This window comes from Cyprinus carpio, chromosome A6 (genome assembly GCF_018340385.1).
Source record: "Cyprinus carpio isolate SPL01 chromosome A6, ASM1834038v1, whole genome shotgun sequence".
Classification (NCBI taxonomy): domain Eukaryota; kingdom Metazoa; phylum Chordata; class Actinopteri; order Cypriniformes; family Cyprinidae; genus Cyprinus; species Cyprinus carpio.
Genome location: NC_056577.1, coordinates 3,131,903 through 3,152,670, shown reverse-complemented (window position 1 = coordinate 3,152,670; position 20,768 = coordinate 3,131,903). Strand labels below are relative to the sequence as shown.

The 20,768-nt window shown below is 36.6% G+C and overlaps 1 protein-coding gene across 19 annotated transcripts in view; it reads left to right on the top strand.

Moving 5' to 3' along the window:
• Positions 1–20,768, top strand: part of LOC109112947 (receptor-type tyrosine-protein phosphatase F-like) — a 196,808-nt gene that overhangs the window by 31,424 nt on the left and 144,616 nt on the right. For 6 of the 19 annotated variants that reach the window (XM_042757546.1, XM_042757545.1, XM_042757544.1 and 3 more), the window contains exon 1: positions 3,557–3,812. The exons of 9 other annotated variants lie outside the window; for them this stretch is intronic. The gene's annotated coding sequence lies outside the window, so the exon portion shown is untranslated. Of the gene's footprint in view, positions 1–3,556; positions 3,813–20,768 lie in introns of those variants that run through there. 4 more of the 19 variants (XM_042757552.1, XM_042757551.1, XM_042757550.1 and 1 more) reach the window with 1 other exon arrangement.

Below are 20,768 nucleotides of genomic sequence, written 5' to 3'. Positions count from 1 at the left end.
CGTATCAAAACAATTGGGCTCTAGGTTATAGACACTCCTGCTAAACAGACTCACATGCTTTGTTATTTTTTGGAAGTCTTTAAATTTCACAGATTGCTTGTACTAAACACTGTTGAACACAATTTCAAAAAATAAAAAATAAAAGATACTTTTTTTTGTTTTGTTTTTTTCACGGTAGCCTACAAAAATTATATTTACCCCTATAATAATCTGTGATGTGTATATACAGTATATATATATATATATTCCATTTTTGTTTCATTAACTGAAAGTACATGCAGATTTTTAGTTTTCAGCATTAAATATTAAAGTGGACTAAAAGCAATGAAATTAAACTGTGATAAATTTGAATTGTTTTGCTTATTTTAATTAGCAAAAAATAAAAAAAAATACCCTAGTGTTTGTCAAATCCCTAATTTGTTTCAGTTATTTTTAAATATCTAATAATAATACACAAATTAACAATTTTTCCACACTTTCCTACGTTTGTGTCAGGGATGCATCCACTGATTGTTACGTCCTAGAAAAAAGCAGAGAAAAAGTTATGTAATTTCTCAAGTGTCTGTAAACACACTTGTCGCGCAGCCCCAGAGGACTGTTGAGCAGAATTTGTTGATAAATTTGGCAGTTTGATGTGACGCTAATTTAGATTAACCAGATTACCAGGTTAACCAGACCAACCAGATTACTCCCTGGTTTGGGTCATTCTCATCAACGCAATCCTTCTCAGCGTGAGGATTACAGAGAAGCCACTCGCAGATCAAGAGAATGAAACAGCATTATTTGTCTAATTCGAAAAAGAGCATTTAGCAAGCATGAAAACTGGTGGATTATAGCTGGAGACTTTGCTCCACAGCAGAAGTGCCGTCACAGGACTTGCATGTGTGAGATTTCCTGGCTTGTTCATCTGCTGTGATTCATTACCACATTATTCCAAGCAAGACTTGCTTGCATGCACATTACATGACATTACCAATTAGCAAGCTAATTAAGCAACAGTAAAGTAGCTTTACAAGTCTGATTTACTGAAAGGAAAATCACCATTTACCAGTTTGTGGCAAACAAGCTTGAATAAAAAGGAATCAGCTATAGCTCAGTTGCTTATTTTTTTTCCCCAAAGATTTGCACACACTGAATCTCGCTTTACTAACAGCAGGTGCTATTGTTCTTTAGTTTGAAAGCTACGGCTAGAATGAAGATGAGAGCAGTGTCACAAACATCCTCCTTGAGCTTATGTGGGCATATGTGAGATTTGAAGTGAAACTCGAGCTGAGGCATTTGTAGAATTATATGACACAATGACAATACTATCCAAAAACCAAGAATCATCGCTTCAGTTTGTGCATAGACTGTGTACACTAGAGTGTCTCATTTCATAGATTGTATATACCACGATTCAATGCATTGCCCTGAGACTGTGTACACTAGAGTGTCTCATTTCATAGATTGTTTTTACTTTTCAAGTTATAGTCCACATTTCAAGTTTCATTACAAAAGTGACACACTCAAGCACATACACATGCAAACAGGGTCCAGGTTTTTTTGTTTGTTTGCCACACCTCCAAACAATCCAATAAAAAAATTTAAAAATAAATACAAAAATGCAACCTGTTGTGAAAAAAATAAAATAAATCTAAATCTATAAAATTTAATTTATATTTTTGGCAGCAAATTGCAGACCATTTTTATCACTTATAGCATCATATACTGCCTGTCAGTGAAATGCAACCTGTTATGAAAATTATAAAAAATAAATAAATAAATAAATAAATATATATACATACAAAATTCACTGGCTGATTTTGTGAATGTGTTGTAATATGATTTTCAGGCCTCAAAAAATCAGAAAATAATAATAATAATAAAAAAAAATCACAAAAAAAAAAGAATAAATAAATCAGCTTCCTGCCATTACAGTCACAGAACTTTTTATGGAATCACTCACATCACTTTGGAGAGATCAGTAATGGCAAAGGTCAGATTATTGATCTTACGTTGTTATTTTATATATACAACATGCACTTCCGGGAGACTCAACGAAGTGTTGGGTGGCAGCTGGTGAAAACGGATTAACGCTTTATCTTTATTTAGTAACATTTCATTCAGATATGATATGTCCATTTTAAAAGTAAAAATGTACCCCAGGAACCATGCTTCAGTGAAAAGCGAATCTGTGCTTTTAAGAGTGATACAGTCTTATTTTTCTGCAGGTTTGATTTTTTTCCCCCTGGCATTAGCTTTCATGCTTTGAAGAGCCCTTCCATCAACCAGAAGTTTAATGAAAAATGATACATCTATAATTTAATTCTGCCTCATTTTTCTTAGTCAAAACACATTAATTAATAGTCCAGGCACTTTATCTGGAATACCCAGCAGTCCTGTTCAGGAGTAATTGGTTTCTGTAGGGAAACACGCATGTTTGGCAGGTGGTTCAAGGGTTTGAGCACTAGAGCTGTGAGATGCAGACTCAGTTTGCTGCCATTCTACATTATTTAGAAATCTAAGTGGTGTATAGACTAGCTTTTGAAACGAATGAACAAAGCTACACTTTGGTAGAGAGCAGTTATGTGAATAAAAATACTCTTTAATATGTCATACTATTATTTCAAGTGTGATTGGTGCACACACACACACACACACACACACACACACATACATGTTTACACACATTTGCAATCACATTGACATACTAAGTAGCTGCATGGGCCAACTATTTATTAATTGCATTAATATAAAACAAAGTGTTCATTATGTGTATTGAAGCAAAATTTGTGAAAAAAGTTCTCTCTAATTGTTCATTAGAGAGAAAAAAAAAACTGAATGTTTCTTCTATAAAATATTAATATATTATATATTTGTGGGGAAGTCGTGGCCTAGGTTTCCACAATATTAGATTTTGCCAATATCTGATATGCCTAAATTTTTCAAATCATTTTGTCCATTTCGGCAAGACATAATTTTTTTTAAATAGGCCAAATTTCTGACGTTTACATTTTAAGCCTTTATCATGAAATTGATGTAACATGATTTGGTAACAGCTAGTGAACTCACTTGGAAAGCTTTTTCACCAGTTCTTTTTAATCATGAATCTTATTTGTGCCAATGTTTGATGTTTTTCTATAGCTGTATGTTTTTCTAAGTCTGTTTTCCAAGTCAGGTTCTTTAGGATTTGCCTTAGGCCACAAATTGTTACATTTCACATCCCGTTGGTTTTATTAGCAATATCTTTATGACAGCTCGCAGGTCAGACAAACATCTCTGGCTGTGTTCACAATCAGTCAGCATGTTCTACTTAAAGAGTTCTTTATCTCAGCAACAGCTTTTTCTGCCAGCCAGTCAGTCTGTCTACCTACTTTATAAAAAACAAGCCAGCCTGTTTGAATGTCCCTACTGCCCTCAGTTACCTGTTGGTCTGCTGCCAGGTGGGAACAGGAGGGGCCGACTCATTTACCTGTGCGAAATCAAACAATAGCCCACCTCTCTGATTGGCCAAGGAGACAAAGCCCCTCCCTCAGCCTCTGTTGTAATTCAACACCTGACGGATTTCACTTGTGCCTGAATTAGTCTTGTTCACACAGTCTCAGAAACCGCACATCTGTCCCCAGAGACACTCATGCTTCTGTCCCAGCTAAGAGCTCAGATAGAGTAACGCCGCCTGCGCTGTGCCTGATATATGGATTAGCCACTTGCTGTACACTTGCAGTTGCCTTCCTCTTCAGGACTTGGGTTTGGATCCACTACTTTTCCAAGTTTTTGCTGAAGGATTTCCTGAACTCTAATAAAATTTCCTTTGGATGGTTTTCTTCACATGGGTAAGTGGTGCAAATGGATTGGATTTTTGCAAGTAGTGGTAGTGTGCATGATCTTCTTGGCACAACCTTGGAGTTTCATAATAATATTCCATCATTTGCACTTAAATTAGGGTCTTATTAGTGGTGCGGTCTCTCTCATCTCTTCTGTGCACCTTCTCTTGCTGTTGTACAGAAACATACTGGGGGCTTATGAGAAACCATTAGCAGAATCACAGCTGTCCTGTGGTGAATGATTTTCTCAGTCTTACATGTAAATCTCTCTGTTCATTCTACTTGAGCATAATATCCACCTCAGACGCTGCTTTTTCTAAGGGTGTTATGTAAGATTTTTTTTTTAATTAGTCTGGTTGAATGTATTTAGATTGAATTAGGGGGATTTTGTATAATTACGCTGTCTTTTCTGGAAATGTTTTTCAGAGAGTGTGTGAACTGGTGCAGTTTGTGATGTACAAAAATTATGAACTACTGCAATTTTACATGCTGTTTCTTGAATTTGATAAACAGACTCTGTATTTAAATTAAAATTCACGGCAATCAAGCTGATTTGATGATTTGAGAAAGTGCCAAAAGGCATCTGAGCTTCCAGTGAAAAGAAAATCACTTCAATGTCGTAAATGTATTTGATTAGAATTTGATTAACTTATGTCATAACTTTATTAAAACATATATAAATAATTTTTTCAAAAAATTATACAAGGTGGTTAAAGAATTTCTTCAACGCAAGGGTCTGCCTTGACTATTCAGATGATGTTCTTCATCAGTATCCAGTTGAATAGTTAAAACAAATACAAATAACTTTATGCAAACATGAATTTTGATTATATACGGGTGCAGTTAGCCTATACATGCATTTAGTGCAACTCTTAACAATTAACAACTAATCAATTGTAATGGGAGAGATGTAGTTTCATCACATCACCATCTGTTCAGTATAACAAGTGTTCCCTATTTCTTTTATAGTTTATTTATATTCCCTCTATACAGTATATGGAATTCACTATATAGGCAATAAATAATGAATGAATGAGTAATTTGGCACACAGAAGCAGTGGCAGCGCATGTACATACCCGCAGGCGTGTTTGTTGTTTTCACCTAGGATACAATTGCACGTTTTCATTTGCGCAAGGCCTGTAATAAGTCATTTGGAAAAATATATGTTTGACTACAGTGTAACAATCAAGAACACTACATGATAACAGGAGAAAGGCGAAACCAAAATGCACAAAGTGAAAAACGATTTGTGAGCCTATAAGCGATAAACTGTGAACGTGTGAAACAATCTCACAGGCTGGTAGTTTGAGACCCCTTCTTTAAAGTGAGTTTTACATATATTTTTATATATAATGAATCTGGGCTGTATAGATTGAGCTGGGGAACTGTGATTGAGTGGTGTTATCAAAAGTGTCTTTTTGGAGAGAAGTCAGCAGGAACTAGGATGTCTGTCTCACTTTGTTCAGCGGGGAAGGCAGTCTTATCCCCAGGGAGTGATTCTATTTCACACAGAGAGGCTTACGTCTTTCAAGCATACCATTGTCTCGTCTAATCCCACAGTCCTGCCCTGCTGCAACGCCATCCATTCAGTCACTGCCAGCATATATCTCTCTCTCACTTGCTTTCTCACTTTTTGCTCTTTCTCAGTGGCTTGCATGTTGCTACATGGACCACCAACAGGCTGCTCTCGTTTGTGATAACAGAGAAGGAGACATTCAAGAGAGATGGGACATCAATCTAGAGAGGCTGTTTGTGGCTTTGTTTAGTCCCCAGATGGAACAATAAAAGCAATACTTAGAGATCGTTACCCCACTGGCCTTTTGAACACAATCTGTGACCTCTCTCGTCCCTCCAGTGGTTCGACTGTCCCAGTTGAATGGTGCGTTTTACGACTGTAAGCTCGGCCCATTCAAGTCTGTGTGTATAAGGGGACGTTCATCATGTCTCATGTCAGTCGGGTCGGCGGGACAGCAGTTTGAATAGGGGGCTTATTGCTAATGCAGTGTTGTTTGCTGTGTGGATCTTTGTTATTTGGTCTGTTACAGTGCTTTTGCATGATTACTGTTGTGATTTGCTCTGTTTTTTGGGTTGCTGTGGCTGTGTGATTCAAGTAGGTGGGGGCTGTTGGTTTCAAACCCAAAAAAAAGCAACATTTTAAAGGTGAGCTTGTTCTTCTGTGAAACACAGAAGACATTTTGTATTTTTTTTAATCCATACAGTGAAAGTTAGTGGACTCTAGTGTTGTTTTTATTCATTTAGTTCACAGTACTGTACTGTACACTTTATTAAATCATTATAAATATAGTTTTGACCTTTAGTAGGCTTTTTCATCCACATTGGCATTAAGCCTAAATATAGGCTGCTATGAGATTGGAAATGTATTTTCTTGCACCTGACATACATTTTTAAACATATTTTGGTATATAAAAGTTGAACGTGAGCCTCACAGTTAACAACCCTTATTTAGCATGTATTTAAAATATATTTTGGCCAAATATATATATAACTCAACCCTGTTAGAGGGTTTGGAAAAAAGTTCTTTACTAAACCAAAGGCTTTGCAAAAGTTGTTTTACTTTTCATTTGAGGCCCTTGACCTCAGATTGCTCCAGAATTCTTTTGGATAAGAAAGTGTCTGATAAATGAAGAATAGTGTATTGTTTCATGAATACCTCCCCTATTTGTCATTGGAGGATGGACCCATAACAGATACAGAGTCCAGGGGCTTTCCTCTGAACGTTTCATCTCACTGGATGTGAATGAAACCACTGTCAGCAGTGGCGACAGTAATTTGTTTGGCTTATAAAGACTGAATTTGCTGTTTATTGCTCTCTTTGATGGAGAATTCAAAGTCCTTCCGTCGTGAACCTCTGAAGAGGAGTTCAAAATAAACCCAGTTTAATTAGCATTTGAATTTCTGTCTGTTGTGATTTACAGTGCCATCCACTGAAACTGCCTCTCTGTCTGTTATTTCTGTTATCGCAGCCTGCCGTGGAGACCCGAGCGTAAGGCGCCAAGCGTTTAACAGCATTATTCTGGGCTGCTATTTTCAGTTTGTTGCTCTAAAATTGCCGATACAATCTTGAAAATCAACCATCTTGCCTTTCCTTTGAAAACTTCAAAAGCTGATGTGTGAATCTGCAAACTTTGATCTTCTTTGACCTGAGAACTTTGATTGGTGAGCAGCTCTGTACTTTTCCCCCTTATGAAATAGGATACATCTGTAGTAATTACAGAGCTCGCAAAGCATCGCTATAGCCTTATTTCTGAAACATTCAGATTAACTCTTGAGTACTAAATTTTACAATTAATTCAGTTTGAAAAGCTTAATGTACAGGCTTTGTAGATAATTTGAGCATTAGACCTATTTTTGGTTTCTAATTTTAATGCTGGGGTGGATGACACATTATGTACTTTTAGAAAAAAAGGTACAAAAGCTGTCACTGGGGCAGCACCTCTTCAGAAGGTACACATTTGTACCTTATCAGTCCATATTGGTACCTTAATGTACATATTAATGCCTAAAGTATACATATTAGTATCTAAACAGTGCAAAAGTGTACCTTTTGAAAAGGTGCCGCCCCAGTGACAGCTTTTGTACCTATTTTTTCTGAGAGCGTGTGTACTCACTGTGTACAAACAAAAATATAATATAAAGAAAAATGTATCTCTTGTATAGTCCTGCAATATGAAACATGCATTTTTAAAAGTCCCAATTAAAGTAACAGAAGTATCAGTTTTCTGTAAGTATTTCATGCCAACACATGAAAGTTGCATGAACAGAAGTATCAGTTTTCTGTAAGTATTTCATGCCAACAAGTATCAGTTTTCTGTAAGTATTTCATGCCAACTACCTATTCAGATTTAAAGGGGTTATATGATACGATTTCCTTTCTCTTTGGAGTGTTCCAAGCTGTTTGTGAATAGATAAGATCACAAACCCAAATATACATCACTTATAAGGAATTTTATAAAAGTTAAGACTCTTCCACGCCCTCCTCATTTAAACACGCCCCCACGTCTACATCACTGTGTGGGAAGATTTGCATAACACCACCCAAATGTTCACGCAAAGAAAGAAGGCGTAACTTTGATTCTCGCTGTAGTATTGTTGCTGCCACCGCCGCCATGACGTGGAGAGGCTGTGTTTCATTGTGAAAACAAAACTACTTTGTTTGGCCTTCCAAAACCAGGACACAACTAGAAATCAGTGGTTAAGTTGTATTTACAACACTGTTCCAGAACAGTTCAAACCAAGTATTCAGATGTGTGCAACGCATTTTACAGAGGATGAGGACTGTTTGCTGTGAGAGTAGCCTACAATGCTGGTGTTCTGACAAATAATGCTGACTCACAGCCTGTAAGTACGTTTTCATATTTAAAGGATTTGCCACTGACGATTCAAACGCGAGTTTTGAGCAGTGTAGAGTAGAGCTTGTTGTTTGTCGTTTCTCCGATCACAGATGCAGACATGGTTATATGTTTACGCAGCGCGATATCGAGCGCAACACGTAAAAAGACAGTATCAGTCATTATAATCAGTAATTATGTCCCCACTGGATGCTACAAATGTTTAGTTTGTAATTGGTTTTATTGGTCATGCGTCGTCGCACCGAGACACGGCATCACAGTATGGTAAGGGGCGTAAGATTTCCGTCACATGCTTGAGGTATTCGGCCAGTCACAATGCACTGGATAACTGGCCAATCAGCATACACCTTGCTCTTCAGAACGATGAGCTTCGTAAAAATCAATGCATTATGCAATACAGTATGTGGAAAATAATGTGTTTTTTTAACCTTAAACCGCATAAACACATTGCATTACACCAAATACACAACATAATGTTCTTTTTAGCAACATCATATGACCACTTTAAGATTTACTGTATGTAAATCTCTCATTGATTTGAATTGACAGAATGCTTAGTACTCAAAATGTGATGGCGTAGTTATAATATTTGCATACTGAATTGTGATTGGTGTTCTAAATGTTTAATAAATCGGTCTTATACTATACTGTTGTTGTTTCTATTCAGCCATTTAGTTTACATTGCAAAGACGGTGTTGCAATATGTACTGTATTCTCGGGAGTGTCATGACAACAGCAATGATGCTCTGATGTGCCATTTAATTCCCAAAGACTATAACCTAAACTTACATAAAACTAAAACACTAGTCTTTGGGAGCCTTGCAAACACTGCCTTTTCCTTGTGGAAATGTAAATGTAGTTTTGCAATATAAAGAAGCGCAAATACTCTTTGCCAGCATTTCTAAATGTTATGCAGTTTTATGTTTTTCTAAACTTTTATTGTATACTGTGTCACAGATGTCTGGCGTCTGCGCCAGAGAACTCGAGGGACTCTTGATTCCTGCTGTGTGTGTGTGTGTGTGTCTGACACAAGTCTGCACTCGTCCTTGAGTATCTTCAGAAAGGATTCTGACAGTAGCGTTGCTTAGAGACCGTCTCAGTGTGTTCTCCGCTCACTATGAAGCCCAAAACTCAAGGATTAGAGGACAAGAAAGGTTGTATGAATGCCATTTGTAGACAACACGAAACCCAGTCAGTGACTCTTTAAAACTTTGTACAATGAAACGTACAGCATAATGGCTAAAGGTGCTTTTACAACAGGTGTCCCACTGCACTGAAAGCTCTTTTCTCCACTTGGAAGGTGTCATTCATATCCATGTCACAGCCCTTTTTGTGTTACATGACCTTTTTTGACACACCCTGCGACAGTGCAAAATTAGCACTGGATTTAATGTGTTTGAGAAAGATTCTCAGCTGTTGTGGAACACAGAAAGTGACCATGGAAGGATCTACGGCTTGTTTTCCTCCTCTAGGTTTGTTTGCATGAACGACTAGTTAGAAATATAGAGCAGCGTGTCATTTATTAGCCGGTCATGTTCTACATTTACAGGCTTGTCTGTACCCGTCAAAAGCACTTGAGGAAATAATACAGTTCTTATCCATATTCATCTTCTGACTCATCTGCCACTGGCTGACCATATGCAAATCAGTCATTTCAGATAAGGCCTTTTCTTTCCATCATTAGATATCTTCCGAGCCGCTGGTGGACCCCTGTGTCTCCCTCACGTACACCAAATATATACACACAGCAGTGGAGTCAGATTAAACGTAGTCTCTCTCCAGTGGGCCACATGTTGGGACTGTCACCCCACTGCTTTCCTCATCAGCATACAGAGCTGATTAACAGCATCTCTGACTGTGTTTCTCCTGCTTTTAATGAACACTGTGTGGAAAACATGTGAAACAGAATTTGATCACTGTGGAATTTCACTTATTTAGCAATGTATTTTTTACTCTTATATATATTGTTTCACACACAGTGTAACAGTACATAATCTTATATTCTGAGTTGGAGTACAACACTGCAAAAATGCTGTTCTAAATTTGTATCTTTGCAATAGCTAACTAAATAGCTTTACAACAAGATTTACAGGATAAGCAAATCTGCATAAGATATTCAGATGCTTGTTTTAAGCCATCAGACCTAAAATTAGTGGGGAAGAAGTCTGTCAAGGAAACAAATACCTGTCAAGCAAAATATTCTTATGCAATTTTACTTCTCATGTACATTTATCTTGTTCTAACGAAGCTTAGATTTGTTTTTACTGCTAAAAAGATTAAACAATATCTAAACAGACATAAAACCAAATTTACATGGTAAGCAAAACTGCATAAGATTCTGATGCTTGTTTTAAGCCATCAAATTTAAATTTAGTGGGAAAACAGTGTAAGTAAACCAGACAAGGAAAGAAATCTGTCAAGCAAAATATTCTTATGCAGTTTTACTTCCCATGTACTTTGTCTTCTAGATTTTTTTTTTTTTTACTGAAAAAAATTATTAACTGATTAAGAATATAATTTATAGTCTGAAGATTATCTATATCTAAACGATTATATTTATCTATATCTAAAGCTTTGCATTGATATGTGAAATTGTGATATTAAAGCTGCCGTTTACAGGGAAGTGAAACTATTTTTCATTATGTGATTATATAACTGAAACGTGTCTGAATATATTCTGATATACAACATTATTTTTCACATTTTGATTATTATAGACAAAAATGTCACATTTAGATGAGAAAATAGGGCGACAAACTTGTAAAACAAGTAAAATATGAATAAAATATCTGTTACGAACAATGGTGGGTTTACACATGAATCCTTCAATTAGTTTTGCTGATACAGTGAGAGATATCAAAGCCTTTATTCATGCCATAATCCTCTTTCCCTGTTTTTGAGATGGAAAAGTGAGAGGAAGTCAAACATACACATATCACTGGGAAATAATGAACGTGTGTCCCTGTAAAAGGTCGGATTATTCAAATCATAGCCATACGCAGCCCGTCTGTTTTGACACCATGAGTCTGATTCATCTCAGGTGTCAGATTAGTTCTGGAGGATTTGATATTTTCTCCACGTTTAATTCAATTCCAGACACTATGATTCTTGAAACCTTTTTTTCAGTGTTATTGATTGGGATGTTGATGTCAGACCGAGATCCGTAATCGAATGAATGATACAGTTCGTGATCAATACTGTCAGACTGAAACCACGCTGCGGGAGAGTATTTGAAGGGCAGATTCTGTCGAGACACCGCCAAGGGCTTCCCATGGAAAGCAGATCGGGGTCTGGTGCCATTGATTAACCGCTCATATGATGGTTACATGTTTCCAAACACTGTATGAGATACAAGAGTGTTTTGATAGAGGTAGAACACAAAGATAACATAAATGCGTGGTTGTAATATGACGGGTTTCATTAACACTTAAGAAAGAAAAATCACAAATGAGATCTCTTTAATATCTCTTCTTTTTCGCCTAAACAGCAGATAATATAGAGGGATAAATGGAGAGTTTTGCTTAAAGGGGTCATATGATGCTTTTTAAAGATCATTATTTTGTGTATTTGGTGTAACAGAATATGTTGACATGCTTTAACATTCAAATACTGTACATTAATATAGGTCCTCTATGCCCCACCTCTCTCAAACGCATCGTTTTCTCTCCCTCTGACAAGCACAGTCTGCTCTGATTGGCTAACTGATCGAGTGCATTGTGATTGGCCGAACATCGCAAGCACTCGTCGGAAATGTAATGCCCCTTTCCATAATCGCAAGCTTCATCTTTCAAAATAAATGTAAAGACAGTTAATAATGTCCTTAGTTTTACCATCAGTTCAAGCCTGAACGGGGAACAGAGTCTCGTGACAGACACAGTGATGAAGCTCCTATGTGATTGCAGTACACAAGCCACGGACGGTTAAGACCGCTGACTCCACTGTGTGACCCTGTGTCTCTCTCTTACACACACGTGCGTGCACACACACACACACGATGTGCAAAACTCCGCAGTTGAACAGTCAACAGCAAATACTTAAACTAATAACAAAACATACTCAAAATAGCCAAATCAAAATCACCAAATTTCCTCATCAAACACAATTACCTCTTCTCCTAGGTTCACGAAACGGTCGTCCATAAAATGCGTTGTTTTTCTGTTGTAAGTAATCTTAAAGCTTCCTAAATGCATCTACTTTCGGAAGCCAAATAAAGTGCTTTTTCTTTCGCCTAGATACACACAGCATCTCCCGGACATGGCTGCTTCAACACTAACTGCTGTTACTGAAACCACGCCTTCTTTCTTTGCGTCAACATTTGTACGACATTACGCAAATATCTCCACATAGTGACGTAGAGATGTAGGGGGCGTGTTTGAATGAGCCATTTTAGGGGGGGTGTGGCAGAGTCTTAACTTTGATAAAGAATATCTCTTTGGATTTGAGACTTGAGCTTGTAACACTCCAAAGAGAAAGGAAAAATTTAAATCGCATCATATTTTGAAGGATAGTTATAAAATTCAGAATTTTTGAAATTGAGCCATTTATTGAACCTTTAGACCAAAAAAAAATTAAAAATCGCTTGCACGTTGTATAATTTTTGATACGTCAGTCTTTTATATTGTATGATATAGTGAGAATGTGGAGCTACTACAGGAGGAAAAAAATAGGGCCTAAACTAAGCAAAAAATGGTGCAGATGCTGATATTTTTACTTGCCAAAAAAAGCATGAACTATCAATCAAATGACAGAAGGCATGTAGTAGATTGTGGCTGGTTTTTCAGCAAACTTTTGATCATGTTGATCAGTTAGAGGCCTTCATACATCAAATATTCTCCTGCAAAATGCATCTGAATCTCACATACATTTCAAAAGTGATCAGTGTCTCCATATTCTCATCTGCAAAGTCTGCAATCAAAAGTCAAAGATCTCACTATGAGTTCAAACATTTCTCATCAGATTTTGCCCACAGCTCATCAGCTGGTATCCAGATTCATTCATACAGTATTACTATTGACTTTTTATTTTTTACTTGGGAGAATTCTAGGAGAAACAATAGATACTTAAAAGAAACTTAACTAAAAAGTCACAGTTATAAAATGTAACCTCTAACCAATAATATTTGCAATAACATGGCCTTGGCATACATTTGTTATACTGTTTTCATCATTTATTGTTGGCAGTGCTTGCTTTTTTTCTAAGCACCTTGGCTCAGCTCACACATCCATGATGTTTCTGTGTCCTGCCCACAGACTCCCATCATTCATCTTCTGAATGAACCAACCAGACCGATGAGCTCAGTCCCATTTCTGTTTCTCCTTACGGTACACTAACTCACAGTGATTAGAGCTGCATTCCCAGATCCCACGTCAGCCATGTTGAGAGGCTCATCAGAGCAGCATGCTATCGATCTGCTCCTCCTCCTCCTCTCTGGGATAATCCGCTCTCTGAATGGACCAACTGGGCCTGACAGAGACAACCAACAGGCTGGGAGGAGCCGTCGTCTCTAACAGCATCCGTTAAAAGATTTGTCTATCCTGAAAACAGCAGCATAGTAGGTTGCATTGTTGCTTCGGATGCTGGTTCTCTTGTTCTCTTGTTTCCAGCTTCACTGGAAATATCATACTGTTTAATAAGCTCTGTATAGTCTTTCAGAAAGGTCATTTTTGAGAATATGTAGTGTGGCTTATGGATGTCTAATACTATTGTTTTTTGTCTTTTGATGAAAGTAAATACTATAAATATAATCAAAAAATATTCAAAATGAAAGAAAATCCTTTAAATATAGTCAATATTTAGTCAAAAATGGCACATTTTAGCCAATATTTTAGTTGTCAAGAAAACGTGAGTTCATAATCAAACCATTTTCTATAAATCATATGTGTTTTAGTGCATTGCTACGGAAAAGTATATTCACAATGTAACTTAGACATTCAGATGAGCCAGTTAGTTCAAGTTCAGCTGATCATTTGCATACTTATGTGCAGATGTAAGTTGTAATATTTGGTTCTTGTTGTGTATATCTGATTAATGTCATAGTAATGTATAGGATGCACTAAGCTATAAAGCACTTCAGTGTTCTCTTGCGTCAATCCACCACAATATTGTAGATTTTTCTTCTTTCTTCAGAAGCACTGTTAGTGCATTTGTAAATATCTTGCTGTGTTATTTTTTCTTTCATCATTTTGTGAATGTTGTTTTAATTCAAATCAAATCTTCATATCGTCTCGTCATCTCAATGTCATTGAAATCAAAGAAACCCTTTTTTTAATGAAGCACTTTAGTTTGCCGGTGTTCTTTTGAGTCAGTCCTCGACATTGATTATGGTTGGATAATTTAAGACAGTCCTATTCTTTGTAGATTTTTCTTCTTTCTTTAAAAACAGTTAGTTTTTTATGTCATTGGTTCGTGAACTGTTTTAACTAAAACATTTTAATAACCAATTCACGTTTCTTTATCTTGTCTCTGTTATCATCTAAAGCAAAAAAAAACCCTTTGTAAAATCAAATTTTCGTCAGTAATTTCTCTGATGAGATTGTTTGCACAGGCAAGCACATGACCTTGCTTGTGTGACACTGTTCCTCTATTTTTTCTGTAGAAATGCGCAATAAATTCTTGCTGTCAAGGCAGAATAACACATTATCTTTCAATCGTAATACTAATGAAGCATTTTACGGAATTAAATATTTCCCCCTTCGCTCTCTCTTTCTCTTCCGCTCGTATGATAAGGCATCCTCTCAGTGATAACTCACTGAGGCATGTTAACCGCATCCCTGAGCGTTTCTTTAATTGACAAACTTTTTAGTATCTCTCTCTCATTCTTAAGTTTATTTAGCATTCATTTCACTTGCAGAAAAGCGAGAGCTGGCGCTATATCTCTCAAAGACAGACCCTCCACATCAAATCACACACACACACAAAAACACAACACGAAGCTCGGTAACAAAAACTCCCTCTAGTGCAGACACAATGTGCATCAACAGCACTTTGCCTCTGTCAGTCTTGAATTATGTATTTTGTTTGATTTTCCCACAGTGACAGCTGCACACATGCATGAGGGTGAGCGAGAGAGTGATGCTATAGATCTTGATTACAGTGACACTCTCTTCAGAGCACACATGCTCACATAAACACTGTTGTGAATAGTGAGATGTTAATGTGAGCAATGCGAACGAGAGAGCCGTCCTGGTAATTAATTCTAATTTAAGGCCTAAGTGCTTTGAGGAAAGATAACTGTGAGCCGCCAGGATGCAGCGGGTTGAGTTGCCTCTCCTCTACCTGCATTTTGCACTGATGCAAGAACAAGAAAAGATACTGAGGAAAAAGCTCATTTACAAACCCAAGTGAGCTACCTTCTGTCTGCACAAATGCCATCTAAAGAGATGTTCACACTGATAGCAACAAACCGATCGCAAGTAATTCCTTTTTTCGATAAGAATTGGTGATTTCCAATGACTGTGATGCTACAAAGCTGGTCAACTTCTGCACTACCAAAGCACAGATACTGTGCTGATTGAGTTATTGTCAGTGTACCCTTTTATGTTAAAATGCCCCACCTTTTATTATATCAGATTTATTCTTTTACAAAATAAATATATATTGGGTCTTATATGCTCACCAAGGCTGCATTTATTTAATGAAAAAAAAAAAAAAAAAAAAACGGCAAAACAATAATATTGAAATATTACCATTTAAAAGAACAATTTTTTTTATTTTTATTTTTATTTTTTGCAAACCATGAAATATTTTTCAGGATTTCAGGATTCTGAATAGAAAGGAGAACAATATTTATTTGAAATGAAAATTTTTCGTAATTATAAATGTTTTGTGATTAAATTTGTCACTCTTAATCAATTTAATGCATCCTTGCCGGATAAAAATATGAATTTCTTTACAAAAAAAAAAAACGTACTAAACCCAAACTTATTCTTTATCTTTTTATATATATATATATATATATATATATATATATATATATATATATAATATATATATATATATATTTTATTCATATATATTTATATAGAATTTTTTTTTTCATTAAATGTTTTTATTTACATTTTTTTTGTGTGTTGTTTTGTCCACAATCTTGGTTTTGAAAAGGCTTGTAGTCCTCTCCCCTGCTGTCTTATCCGGTTTCACCCTGCTGTCTTCTCTATTAAAAGTCCTCTCCCCTCCTGTCTTCTCTATTAAAGCCGAGAGCTCTCTCCTGGGTGCCCATCTCTCTGAGGAGGGGCCTGCTATGGCCACTGACCACATCGTTATAATAGACAGATTTATGTGCTCGAGGGATTCGTAAAGCGGCTCCCCTTTTCCTTCCACAAGTCACATTACACCATCCCTCCCTCCTGCTGAACTGCTGTACTGTTATAACCCAGCTGGCAGATAGAAACACTTTCGCTCTCCCTCCTATTCTCTCTGTGAGCGCACTCGTGCATAAGAGGAAATACAGGTGCATTTTAACTGAGCGTGAGACAACATCATGGACAACCCGTCACTCTTGTTATACTACACTTCCAGCTCTAATGGTGATAGATGTGGCACACTTGTGTTTTATAACGAGAAGCAGGTGGCGTGTTTATTCCCCAGGAAGTGCGTCGGTGAGCATGCATGTGACTGATGTCCTGTACAGCTAATGAATCAGAGCTGAGCATAAAAGTGCACTGGGCAGGTCACGACAACAAACCCTCTTGGACATATGGTAAAACATTCAGGGTCAGACAGGTGAGCAAACAGCCGGCACTCTGTGAGGTCAGATACCTGGAGAGGTTAATTACTGTTGTGTCCTGAGGCTGAACATTTACCCAGGTCACTTACGGGCCACAGCATTTACGCCAGTGCTAGCACGACTGGCTAAATCCTCTGAACTTATGCCATCACTCGTTCAAAAGGTCATAACGGATGTGACTGTCACAGCTTCTCAAGCGCAAAAGTGCCTGTTCCCAAATGTTAGTGTCAGGATATTGATTGGTGGCAGACGGTATCATTTAATTGGTTGAAGGCACTCTCTCTGGCCCTCAGCGTTTAATCACATGCAGTGCATTTATGAGACGCCTTTGAAAGCCCAATTAATCAAAACACAACAATCAATGTGTGCAGCAGTGTGTGTGAATCCTAAACCAGCTACTTTAGGAGCAACTCCCCCAATTGCTGCATGACATAAAACCATAGGATTTTTAAAGATTTTATGCTTGTTTCGTCATTTAGGCTTTTATGTGAATCAACAAAAGCCTTCTAGCAAATGTGTTTGACACGGATTCTTTCTATAAGGAGAAATTAACTGTTAGTAACCGGTCTTTTTGTTGGGTTTCCAGTACAACAAGACACACAATTGATATGCATGCAATTATAGCCACATTTTCAACTTTTAAAGAGTGTGCTGTTAATTTATTTAATCAAATTCACAAAAACATAATAAAGAACATGTGTCTTGAGTGTGCTGTTAATTTATGTAATCAGATGCACAATTATATTATATCTGCTGGATAGTGAAACATGTGAAAATATACCACAAACTTGCATTGAAGGAGGAATCTAAGCCATATTCAGAGACCAGATCACACAGACTTGAAGGTGCTTTTCATGCAAGATAGGGAAAAAAAACAAAACAAACAAAAAACACCTACTGACCACATAAAAAAACCCTACTAACTGCAAAAATCTAGTACAAAATGTTCAAAATCTAGTTTTAAGTAGCCTGTACTTATAGTAAATGTGTTTCAATGAATGCAAAACATGAAATTCATGAGTTACTTGTTCTTTAATTTGTATTACTGATGAAAATGTGATATTTATGTCATATTTTTCACTAATTTGTATAAATGTGAAGTGAAGTGACATACAGCCAAGTATGGTGACCCATACTCAGAATTCGTGCTCTTCATTTAACCCATCCAAAGTGCACACACACAGCAGTGAACACACACACCGTGAACACAAACTCCGGAGCAGTGGGCAGCCATTTATGCTGCAGCACCCGGGGAGCAGTTTGGGGTTCGGTGCCTTGCTCAAGGGCACCTCAGTCGTGGTATTGAAGGCCCGAGACTCGAACCCACAACCTTAGGGTTAGGAGTCAAGCTCTCTAACCATTAGGCCATGACCAAACGCGACATTGACACAGTTATGGAACAGAATTGAATCATTGAACTGACTGAAGTTTACAATTATTGAACTGAACTGAATCAACACCAAACTCACTTGAGCTGAAGAGCAACTATTGTCTTTTAGAGCTGCTTTCCAGCAGAATTTTGATATTTGAAAAATTGCTGTCATTGATTCTGTTACTTTCTGTTACTTGACTTTGATATTTTCTAATAAAATCATTTACTCACCCCCTTATCTTTCCAAACCTGTATCTTTCTTTCTTGAAAAACTAAAGTAAATGTTTTGACAAGTATTTGTGCTCCCCTTATCAATAGATTGAAGTTATTATACCCAGAATGTGTCATTAAATCTCTAATATTCCTTCCATTTGCATTTTACTTGTATTTAAATAACTCTTTTTGGCAATGGACCAATTTCATTGTGGCAAGTATCAATAGGCAGATGTGTGAATGATTTAAGAACTAAAGTTTTTCAGTACTAAGAAAGAAAGTCATATTAGCTTGGAGTGACATGAGGGAGAATACATTTTGACAGAATTTTTTTTTTTTGAACTGTCCCTGCAAGCATCTCTTTAGTTTTATAAAGACTGCATACTTTTACCTATAAGTGCCGTCAGTCTGTTTCAGTATAAACAAGTACCACAGCTGATAATATAAAGTCATATTTTTCTTTTGTTGGTCTCATGACTCGTTAAGCATTAAACATCAGCGGTGCTGGAATAAGACTCATGGGATGAGTATAAATCTGGACTGTTGAGCGCGATTTATGCAATTGGCAGACGGAACGTGCAGTTCATCACATCGTGGCGTCTGGGGCACTTTTGACCGGCTCACTGAAGCGCTGGGTCACTCATGGCTAATCATTAACTCATTACTGTGTATCAGGCTGTAGATCAGCTTTAACTCCACTGCATTTAGAGCTCTGACAGTTTTATGGAGGCTTCAGAATACTTCTGTACAGAGCAATAAAACACTCCGAATGGAATCTTGGAATGCTGTGGGAATGTGATGGCATGAATAGGCTCATGTTCAGTGATTCATACTTCCCGAAATGCCCAATCGCTCGAGGTGTTCTGCTCTACTGGGTCATCTGTTCCTCCTTGTAGGCTTCAATAGCTACATCCTTCACTAACCTTTGACTGTTTTCTGATTAATTTTTAAACGCTGCTCATGTTCTCGAACCTAATAAATCATTTCTTGATCCGCTTGCATGACATCATATTGTAGACATGTTGAATTGACTTTAAGACAAGAAGTCAGCTTCTCAGATGTGTAAAGAGCAGACATCATTGCTCATAAACCCGGCATGTCAAGCACTGTCAACAGACTCAGGAATAAACCGCTCACACTTTATCTTTATAGAATCTTCACTCACCTTTTACATTTTGTGGTGTCCTGAGTTGCACTTTTGTCTTAGGCCACTGGCGGAGAGCATGCACAATAGCTCCCAAAATATCTGCCACTTTTAATATGCACTCTTAAATTTAACATCTTATTGGGATTTATTCATTGGTGCACATTGGTTTAATCTTTCATCAAAATGTGATAACTTTCATTTTTGCCTGATGTAACCAAGAATTTTTCAATCCATTTTCAACCCACTTTAACCACGAATCATATGGAGGCAACTTTATATGATCCAGTTAACTGAATAATGAAAACAGTATATGCCAATTCTCATTGAATACCCTGTTTTCCTCTCAAGTACTTCAAATTATCAATTTAAATATACTGCAAGTGCATCTGTTTTATTGTAATAATAACAAAATACTTAGCAAAGTGAGCATTTATTTTGATAATAGCAAACAACCTTGTAAACAAAAAATAAATAAATAAATATGTTACAATTATTCTTTGGTAGTTTTTTTTACAACAATAAATTTAGTGTCATATCATATTGCTGATGTTATGTAATGCAGTGACATTTACATTTATGCATTTTGAAAACACTTTTATCCAAAGCAACTTGACTATGAAATGTATCATTTGTATTACAAAAATAACTAAATATTAAGCAAAGTTTGCATTTATTTTGATAACAGCTTTTCAAGCAAAAAAAAGGGGGGGGGGGGTTAGTTTAAAAATATAAAACAATAAATATAGTGTCATAATAGAGATTTTGTTATTTAATGCAATAATATTTACATTTACATTTCTGCATTTGGCCTACACTTTTATCCAAAATGACTTGAAATTGTACAAGCACACTTTATAAGCAATAAATAAATAAACACTTATGTTTTGTAGCTTTTAAATGATATGATTAATAGAATCTATTTTGTTATGTATTTTAATTTGGCAATGCTTTTAATACATTGCATTTAAGTTATACATTTACATTTCCAACCTTTGCAATTAGTGGCATGCTACACTTTTATCCAAAATTTGACTTGATCATGAAGTTTTCAAAAAAGTTTGTAAACTGCAGATCTTTTTCAGTTGTTTCTGTGATGTAAAATATAATAAAGCAAACGTTTCAAAGGCTTTTAAGCAC